At 37.9% G+C, this 10,264-nt stretch overlaps 1 pseudogene; it reads left to right on the forward strand.

The window, feature by feature from the left end:
- Nucleotides 1-222: 222 nt before the first annotated feature.
- LOC138383346 (WD repeat domain phosphoinositide-interacting protein 3-like) lies at nt 223-1,207 on the forward strand (annotated as a pseudogene).
- The last annotated feature ends 9,057 nt before the right edge of the window (nt 1,208-10,264 follow it).

Raw genomic sequence — 10,264 nt, forward strand, 5'->3', positions numbered from 1 at the left:
TCATGGAAAGTCACTATCTTAACATGGAGTCTGATATTGGGTACAAAATTCAAGCTTCATATTTTTGAATACTGCATGTAGTATTAGTTTACATTTTGAAAGGCAAAAAAATCTTCTGTAAAAATGGTAAAATTTACCCTATGAGGACAATTTTTAGACCTCTGGCTGCAGCGGCCTCAGCCCTTGCCCCACGGGACCAGAGCACCGGCTTTCCCACGTGGGATGGAAAATGCATTCCGAGTCTGTAACACCTATCCACTAAAAGAAAAAGAGAAACAAGCAGAAACACTGTTTCAAGTGAAATCTTACCTATGACCCTGGAATGTAAAACAAATTTCTAGAAGGAGGAGTTGGCCGTGTTGAAATGTTATTTTGCTGCAACTGTTTAACTGGTGGTGGTAAAAACCTGAAATACTCTCCCAATGAAGTGATGATTTGGGATGACCTAAAAAAGAACACTGTTACTGAAACAGAATTTTCTGCAGAAGTCAAGGCAGTCAAATCGCAGGGAGATAGAATTGTAGTTGTTTTGGACTCCATGATGAAGGTGTTTACATTCACACACGATCCCCATCAGCTGCATGTCTTTGAAAACTGTTATACTCTGTGTCCAGTGTCCCAAAAGTAACAATTCCCTCCTGGCTGTCGCTGGCACACACACAGGCCACGTGCAGTCGTGGACCTGGCCAGCACAGAGAAGCCACCTGTAGACATTCCTCCACACGAGGGCGTCCTGAACTGCATTGCACGCAACCCGCAGGGAACAAGACTTGCAACCGCTTCTGAAAAAGGGACCCTTACAACAATATTTGATCCTTCATCAGGGCATTTAATCCAGGAACTACGAAGAGGACGTCAAGCAGCTAATATTTACTGCATTAACTTCAATCAGGATGCTTCCCTCATCTGTGTGTCCAGCGATCACGGCACAGTGCACATTTTTGCAGCCGAAGATCCTAAAAGGAATATCCGGTCTAGCTTGGCGTCATGTTACTTTCCAAAATACTTCAGTTCCAAGTGGAGTTTTTCCAAGTTTCGGGTTACTTCATGTTCTTTGTGCATTTGTGCTTTTGGAACGGGGCCCAACGTTGTTGTCACTGATATCTGTGTAGAGGGCAGCTACGACAAATTCCTCTTCGATCCCAAGGGGGAGTGCATCCGGGATGTCTGTGCATAGTTCCTGGAAATGACCAACGACAAGCTGTGACTCATTACCAGTGAGCGCAGCAACACCGCTGGCTGTCACCCCTCAGACTCATGGGGCTGGTGCCCGCACTCTGTGAGTCTCATAGGCCACAGGCTGGAGGGGCTCCCAGGGATCTTGGTCTGGAAGCCATACACAGTTGTCTGCTTTTCTTAGAAAGACTTCCCATGTCCAGTATTACAGAGAGAATTGTCATCGAGGCACCATAGGTGCTCAGCACTCGTGCCGACCACTGGCTGTCACCCATTTGCTCACCTGCAGCGTCGGCTTCAGTGGCTCCGCTGCACCTGCACACTTACTGCAGACCTGGGGGCTGGGTTGAGAGGATGGACTCATTGAGGCTTGGTTTTGCAACAGTTCCCACCATTTTAACTGCGTCTACAGTAGGAAAATGAACAAATGCATAAATGTGGTTCTTACGTTATAAGCAGGTTTAAATAGAACACCAGCAGCTTGCCTTAGAAAAGGAGAAAGGAATTCCTTCTCCCACCTGAACATGGAAAATAATGACAACCCTGTTAAGAGAACACAGTGTGAATGTTTCCCCTTGCTTAGCCCAGTCCCGTGCTTTTCTCTGCCTGTGACATGGTTATCTGCGCCCACGTAGGGACGTCCCACTCTCTCCGTTGGAGCCACTAGAATGCAGCCAACACGAGACCCACCCAGGAAGCAGAGCAGCCAGTACTCGGGCTTGAGGGGTGTGGGGCTGGTTCTCTTGGTTAAATTCTGGATTAAAACTGAGTTTCCCTGCTATGCATAGGGAACGAAGTCTTGCATAGACTTTAAAAAGTAGTGTTAGAAGAAAGCGGCACTTAATTTAGTGGAACATTTCCACAAAGCAGTGCCCAAGAGCGTCCTCTGGCAGTTGCTGACAGTGTGGCGGGAAATGCCTCAGCCAGCCTGTCATCACTTCCCTTTCTCACCATCTTCTGTCCCCAACATGTATAAGAATAGCTATACACTAACATTTTGGAAATGAAAGGCACGGAACTTTCTTTTTTTTTTTAGCATTTGGTAACTAAAGTAGGTTACGGATTCGACATTCTCAACTACTTAAAGTATACATTTAATTTTCTTAAATTCCTTTTAAAGCAACTTAATTTTATGGTTTTGATTTTAGGTTGCAAATGTTTAAAATCTGCAAAACAGCAAGTTCTCTGTTTTGCCAGTTCCTTTACTGTCACGTAATCAACTAACTTTGTATGTGGATTTTGATGGAAAGTATGTCTGTTACTTTTATATGTATTTAACCATGAAGTTTAATTTTGCACAATTATTTGTAATGTTTCTTTTAGATAAAAGTGACTAATTTTGTTGTAAAAAAAAGAATAATATTTATATTGGCAAGATTGTATTTTTCAGCTCTTAGAAATTATTGATATTATGATACATGTTAGTCTTTTACATATAATACATTTTAACTATAACACAGATGTCTGTTGAGGTCACTTGCCCCTTGAGATATACATATACACACATTATATATGTATGTGTATATGTATGTACATGTATATATGTATATGTTTATATATGTATAATATTTTTAGTAGCCCCTCTTTGAATATTTTTTCCTCACAGTGGCATATGTAGGGTTAGGAAGTGGATGAAGTCCACCCCCAGTGCAGGCATTGTCTTTAGATAATTTAAAAACAATAACAAAACAACTCAAAATTGACATTTTTTAATAATCACCACATGTTAGCAATTCTAAATAATGCTAATGATAAAATCTCCTGTCTGAAAAATACTTTGTGTTGATGTAAGTAATAAACAATTGCTACAGTTACTGTTGAATTTTAATTAAATGTATGTGTATTTGAAATTACTACATTTTATTACTTATCCTCTAAGTAATCTGCTGCCCCCTCATTTGCTTTGTCTGCTCTGCTTTATGTTAACCAAACCTATTTTTTAATTATATTCTCATCTTCAAAAAAACAAATTAAATAAAATTTTTCATGCAAAACATTTATGTCTGTGGCCTTTACTACATAAGGGTTTCTTTCTAGTGGTTGTGGTGGAGACTAGTATTTCTATGGCTGGACCAATCAACCCTTTTTCTGTCTCCTGATCCGGAGGTCTCGTCCGCGACCCCACATTTGTAAGCCTTCATAAGGGTTTGAATCTTCTTGAAAACTAAAATTCATTGCTCTAATGTACAAAGAAGTTTAGTTCTCTACTCCTTCTGATTCTACCTTGTCATAAAAAAAAAAAACCCTCACAAACGTGCTGTTCTTAACAGCAGATAAATAATCTACTTCAGTTTCTATGATTTATCAGCACAGAAGAAATGGAAGCAGTTTTGGCATTTGCAGAATAGAGAGCTGTATTTCCAACTCTTATGAGCTGTATCATTTCCCTGAGATGGGTGCAAGTGACTACTGCCAATTTTGGTTATAAATAATATTTCTACTTCACTATAGAACAATTTAAAAGAGATTTCATATTCATAAGAGGCGATTTCAGGACACTCTGGCTTTAGAAATAAAGTTGACGTAAAATTTTTAGTATTGATGATACCTGTAAAACGGAGGCTTATTTCAGAGTCTCCTTTAAGTATAAATGCTGTTGTAGAGGAATTGTACAGGGATGTTCTATAGCTACCATTGTCAAGTGTACATATCATGTTTTATTTTAAGGTTTTATAGTCTATCAATATGGACAATCCAATAGTGATAAAAACTCACGTTAATTAAGCATTTCCACACTTTATATTAAATGCAATATTTGCATTCTTTCAATTGACCTTAACCTTTCCAAATTTTCTCATGGAGTGGAACTACCATGCTTTGACTTGCTGAGCCCCTAAACATTTGTTTCTTGTATGTCCATCACCCTTGCATACAAAACTTCAGGGCATCCCATCAACTCTAAGCGACCCTTGCCTCTCATTGAGACTACAGCTACAACCTTGTGACAGGTTTTCTGCTTCCACTCTTCTTCCAGTACAATCCATTTTCTATACAGGAGACAAAATGAACTTTTAAAAATACTGATTAGATCATGTCATTGACCTGTTTTAACCTTCCAATGGCTTCTGCATTGCACTAAAATCCATTTTCCTTACCTGCGTTGACCTGAATCACCTGATCAACGCTTGCTCTTCTGACCATCTCTGTCATTTCTCCTTGTGCCCACCGCAGCCAACAACCAGGCCTTGTTCTATTTTTCATTAAGTTCCACGTTCATCTTCACCTCAGGGGCTTGGCATTTCCTGTTTCTTCTTGTCAAAGAAAGCTGTGGCCCCCAAGTGCTTCACACGGCTGGCTCTTTCTTGTGAAATGTGACCTCCTCAATGCCACCTGCTCCTGAATACTTCCTGGAGTATTATCACAAGGACACATTTGTTATTTTAGTATATTATGTCTCCTTAGTGTCAAAATCCCCTCTCAGTTGACATCAGGTCTCCTTAGGTATATATCCTGGGGCAATTTCTCATTTATGTACAGTATCACGTTGTGTTATTGTGCATAGATGCTAGGTTGAAGCAAACGAACACATAATCTATCATAGGGGAAGATTTCTCTCAGGGTCTGCTTCGCTGTGCAAGAGAGAAAATCTGTCACATGCATATTTTATATAGGAACTTGTTAAGCAGAAAGCTAGAAATTCAGGATAACTCTCCTGAAGGAATTCACATAATGTGTATTTGAATATGCATATTTATACATACATAAAAAGACAAAAATCTTGAGTGTATAGCTTGTTCAATTTTTATTGAGTAAACACATCCACGGAGACCAGAACTCATGTTAAGAAACAACATTGCTGGCATCTGAGAAGCTACCCTCATTTCCACTTTCCAATACTCTACCCCATACCCACTCAAGGGTAACCATTTTCCTGACTTCTAAGAGATTAGATTAGTTTTTTGTGGTCTTGAACTTTTTATAAACAGACTCATACTGTATATACTGTATCATACTGTATGTACAGAATCATATTCTATGTTTTTTTAAATAGTATGCTTTTCAGGATTTATCCATATTACACTATATTTTGCAGATTTTTAGGGGGGATTGTTATACTCACTAATTGAGTATAATAAATTTATTCCATCTGGATAATTGAAGTTGTTTTTGCCATTATGAATAGTACTACCATGGACATTCTTGTAAATGTCACTTGCTGAACATGTGTGTGCATTTTTGTTGGGTGTATGATTAGGAGTAGAATAGCTTGGTCACAAAGTGTTCTTTTGTTCACCTTAAGTCAATACTGCCCAACAGTTTTCCAAAGTGATTGTACCAAATTTTGCTCATAATTGTAGTCCTTTTGCAATATCATTTTTTTTCACTTTTATGACTGTATAATGTAGATCAAGTATAATGTAGGCACAGAATACAACATTAATTTAATTAAAACCATCTTCTCCAGTTTATGTTCATTCGGCTAAATCAATTAAATAAAAACTCCAGAAAAACTAGATGTTTCTCACCGATCTGCAGTCATTTCTAGAGGGATGCTGGCTTCACAAAAAGGTAGGACTCTAAATATGGTAAGGCAGCAGAACCCTGCCATAGTCGGGCAGCATGTTTTACAGAAAAACCATAGAGCCTTATGCTGAAAGACCAGGGCTCTGTCCTCTACTGGCTCTGGATTGTTCAAATCATTCAGCCTTTCTATTTTGTCAGTTTTTTTCATTCATAAAATGAGAAAGAAAAAATTTATATAACTAAGGTTTTTTTTTTCTCTTTACCAAGAAGTGTAATAATCTCTACATCAGCTGAAAAAATTAATACAAAGAAAAAAATGTTTGCTATATTTGATAGACACTTTTATAAACTACTATAGCATTCTTTGCCCCTACTACTTCTTTTAAAAAACTCCCGATTTACATTTGGAGATCCAGTTAGTTCTTGAGAAACTGATTCCACACATGGTCTTATGAGTAGAGTTGCAATACTGAGATTTTGCCAACTGACCCATGCGTATTGCTCTTCTGGCTGCTGGGATTATGCTAACCATGAGCATTCTCAGATCTAAAACTGTGGGAAGTCTTTTCTTCCTATTGATTTTTTAATACAGTTTTATTGAGATAAAAGTCATGTCATATAATTCACCCATTTAGAGTACAATTTAATGGATTTTTTTTTGTATATTCACAGAGTTGTACAACCATCATCACTACCTAATTTCAGAATATTTTCATCATCTCTGAAAGAAACCCTATACCTACTAGCAATCATTCCCCACTTTCTCCTTGCCCCACTCTTTCACAGACCAAGACAATCACTGAGTTGGCCTATTTTTTTTTTTTTTCCATTTTACCTAAATGGAATTGTTACTGGCCTCCAAAAGGAAATTTTTCCAAGTCCTTGGTGACCTTTGGGAAAAGAATTTCAGGACATGCTACATAAGCCAAGCAAGTGACAGCTTTTTATTGAAAGCGAACGTACACTCTCAGGAAAAAGAGTGGGCAGGCTCAAAAAAGAGTAGCTGCACTGGGAGGAAGCAGCTTTAGATCTTTTGTAGTTTTATTAATTGAGGGGAGAAATATCCAAAACCAAAGTGCTGGCTTTTATTAAGAATTTGGGTAGTAATTTCTAGAATTGGGTTCTTCCCTATTTTCATACTTCATATGGTTGTCTTGGAAGTGTCATGGTGATTTCAAGGGCAGAGAAATTTTAAAACCACAAGTAAATGATATTAGCCAAAGTTCATGTAAAGTGACAGAAATAGCTGACAAGCCAGTTGAATCCACTTCTTGTCTGTGGCTATCAGCCCTTCTACTTAGCTTCTGCTTCATGGTTATTTATTTTAACACCTGCCTCCAATCTTCAAGCCCCTGCTTCCAGTCTCAGTCCTGTCTGCTAGTCTTCTACCCTAACAGAGTCATGTAATATGTAGTCTTTCTTGTCGGGCCACTTTCACTTAGCGTAATGTTTTCAAGGTTTGTTTGCTTTAGCTTGGTTTTTGACTTGGACAGTCAATACATATTTTGGCTGCTGGATCTGAGAATGTATCCTGAAACTAGTAGAATCTCCTAGTAGGTTCCCTCTCTTATTGAATTTCACTAAATTGATATGTCACCCTCTTGTTCCCAGCACTGTAGACAAAGGAAGTTTTTTCCTATGTCTTCAGAAATGTATTTCTTGAGCTATTAGCAGCCTCAAACTATGCTGGGCTTACTTTGTCACTCCTTCTCCTCTCAAACACATTGGAGATCTCTGTAAGTCTCAGTTTCTGCAGCTTGACCTTCATGTTGCCCTTTCAACTTTGCTGATATTGGTTGCGAGTTCAGTGACATTCAACATTTTCCTCTACTCTAGCATCTAGTTAGAAATAACCTTGATCACGAGTAACATTGTTCCTTGTAAACCATCTCCATCCTCATTACAAAAGTCTCCTTCAGTGACCAGAGTCAGCCTTCTTATCTATTCCTGTTCAAGGCAGACCAAAGTTGACAGGCAAATAAACACTGGGCTTAATAATTCTGACATCTTCTCCCTGAGATCTCTTATTCCACTTAATTTCTCTAATTTCTTAATGATTCATTAACTACATTTTCTCTCCTTTTCTTTCCCAACATACAGATCAGGAAGAATCCTGACACATTCACAAGGCAAAATCATCATGAGCATATAACAGAAATGACAGACAAGAACAGTGGGAGAGCTGTTTCCTCCCTCTTTCTTTCTTTCTTTCTTTCTTTCTTTCTTTCTTTCTTTCTTTCTTTCTTTCTTTCTTTTTTTTGAGACAGAGTCTCACTCTGTTGCCCAGGCTAGAGTGCCGTGGCATCAGCCTTGCTCACAGCAACCTCAAACTCCTGGGCTCAAGCAATCCTTCTGCTTCAGCCTCCTGAGTAGCTGGGACTACAGGCATGCGCCACCATGCCTGGCTAATTTTTTCTATATGTATTTTTAGTTGTCCATATAATTTCTTTCTATTTTTAGTAGAGACGGGGTCTCACTCTTGCTCAGGCTGGTGCTTCCTCTTAATGTGTTACAGCCTAGGAGTCTTACCATTTTCTTTTTCAAATTTACCATTGTGTTTTAATGTTTCTTTGTAGACTATTTGGATTAGAAAATGTTAGCTTTACCTAAAGTCTTCCACTCTTCCACTTTAACATGTTAAAGATTATAATGACATACATGGGTTATTTTTGCATCTTTTGCAACTATTAAATGATAGAAGCAAACCTGAGAGAGTATCAGTTTGTTCATTGCTCAAGATCATGTTGTAGGTCGGCAACCTTTCTAAACAGCAGCATCCAAATACTTCTACACATACTAGCATGAATTTTTTTTCCGCTATGATTACTTAAAGCTGGTTATTTCACTTAATTCCATAATAATTTTATTAGCTTTATACTACTTTTATACTCACTACCGATGCAGTGGTCCAAAAAGTTTCAATTTTGTAATATGAGCTCCCCCAACCCACCAAAAGAAACAACAGTGGAAGGGAACATGGAAATAAGACTACGAGGCAAAATGAAGAGAAAAACCAACAATTCTCTTTTAAATTAAATAAGTATATAAAATTGCTCCTGACAAAACAGTATAAATAAATCTACTTTTCCCTCCATGACTTATATGGTTTTGTTATGGATTTAGGCAAGATGCCTTCAACAAACATATATTAACTATGTATACATGCCCTGAAGGAGCAATAACAAAGTAAACAAAACATAGGGTTTGTTTTCAAGGGTGTTACACTTAGGAGGTTGGCCAGTTGCCTGTAGTCATTCTAATTCACTTTGTTTTCATTAAGGAAAGCTTAATTAAACAACAAGAACAAAATTATTGAGACGGATCAGTACTTCAAAATTAGGGTTCGTGTTAAAAAGCTCGCTGTATTAGAATTAAAGTTTTCTTTGGATATTGTTTTGCTTTTGCTGTTAGCTTCATGACAGCGATACTTCTATTTCAGGACATTTGAAGTTTCTGCAAAAGACAATATTTGACTAAAAAGACAGGCATTATCTTTATTAAAAACAAGCATTAGGAACAATAAAACAGCAAGCTAAGGATTTAACATAGTTTGGGGATAGTTATTTAAAGGTAACATGTGATTCAACAGGGATGATTACTTCAAAATCTTCAGCCAATAACATAGTGGCACACACACTTGTAAGTCAATAGTTATACACAAAGTGTGTTTTGGGGGTTTGGAGGGAACATGGTATTGAAGAAGAAATAAGATGAATCTGAGCAGTTAAACCTAAAGGAAAGCGAAGATGCAGGAAAATCTTGCTTTCTGAAAGTGATACTTTGTTAAAGCCGACCCTGATTTGCCTTCAATACTCCTTCCCAGGTTGACCATCCTAATAATTTTCAGGTCTGCTACTTAAGATACTTCCTGAGACTTTCTATAAAAGACTGGAATTGTGAAGTGACCTTTGGCCAAAGTAGGTAAAGGCTATAAAGTAGAAACCCCAGAATTTGATGCTCTTTCTTTTGGCTGGAAAAAAATGAAAAGAAAATAAGAGTAATGAAAAGCTAAAAAATAAAATAACTTTAATGGCAAAAGATATAAATCCTGTACGTACAAAAATGGCTATATCATGATTCCAGATGAAGGCATGGCTTTCTCAGCTCCCTCACAATTCCCCCTGGGGAATGGAATTACTTGATGCTACCACTCACACAGGTGAGGATTCTGAAAGATGGGAAAACTTGCTCTTTCCCATCCTTTGGTGGTCATTTTGCTTTATGGTTTCTCTGGAGATGCTGCTACATATCTGTTTGGTCAGCACTAGCAAGAAAATGTTACAAAACTACCATTGTTCAGTTTCAGTATTTACTGTAAGACTAGTAAACTTAAGGTTGATTTTTCAAGTATCCCTGAGGTTTCTAGCAAAACTAATCTCTAGGTGTGTTTTAGACCCATTCCAGCTATTGAGGACTTGCAAAGACACTGCACTAAGCAGCTTGATGCATTATTTCATCTAATCTTCAAAACAATTGCAGACTTGGTTTCTAATTTTATCTCCATGGTATACATTAGGAAACTGAAGTTTAAGGGATGGGTAATCTGATAGAGGGCATAGCAAGCTATGACACCATAATTCAAACCCACATCTATTTTTATCATCTGCTTACCATTATGTCGCAC

The sequence above is a fragment of the Eulemur rufifrons genome, chromosome 5 (assembly GCF_041146395.1).
Source record: "Eulemur rufifrons isolate Redbay chromosome 5, OSU_ERuf_1, whole genome shotgun sequence".
In the NCBI taxonomy this organism is placed as follows: domain Eukaryota; kingdom Metazoa; phylum Chordata; class Mammalia; order Primates; family Lemuridae; genus Eulemur; species Eulemur rufifrons.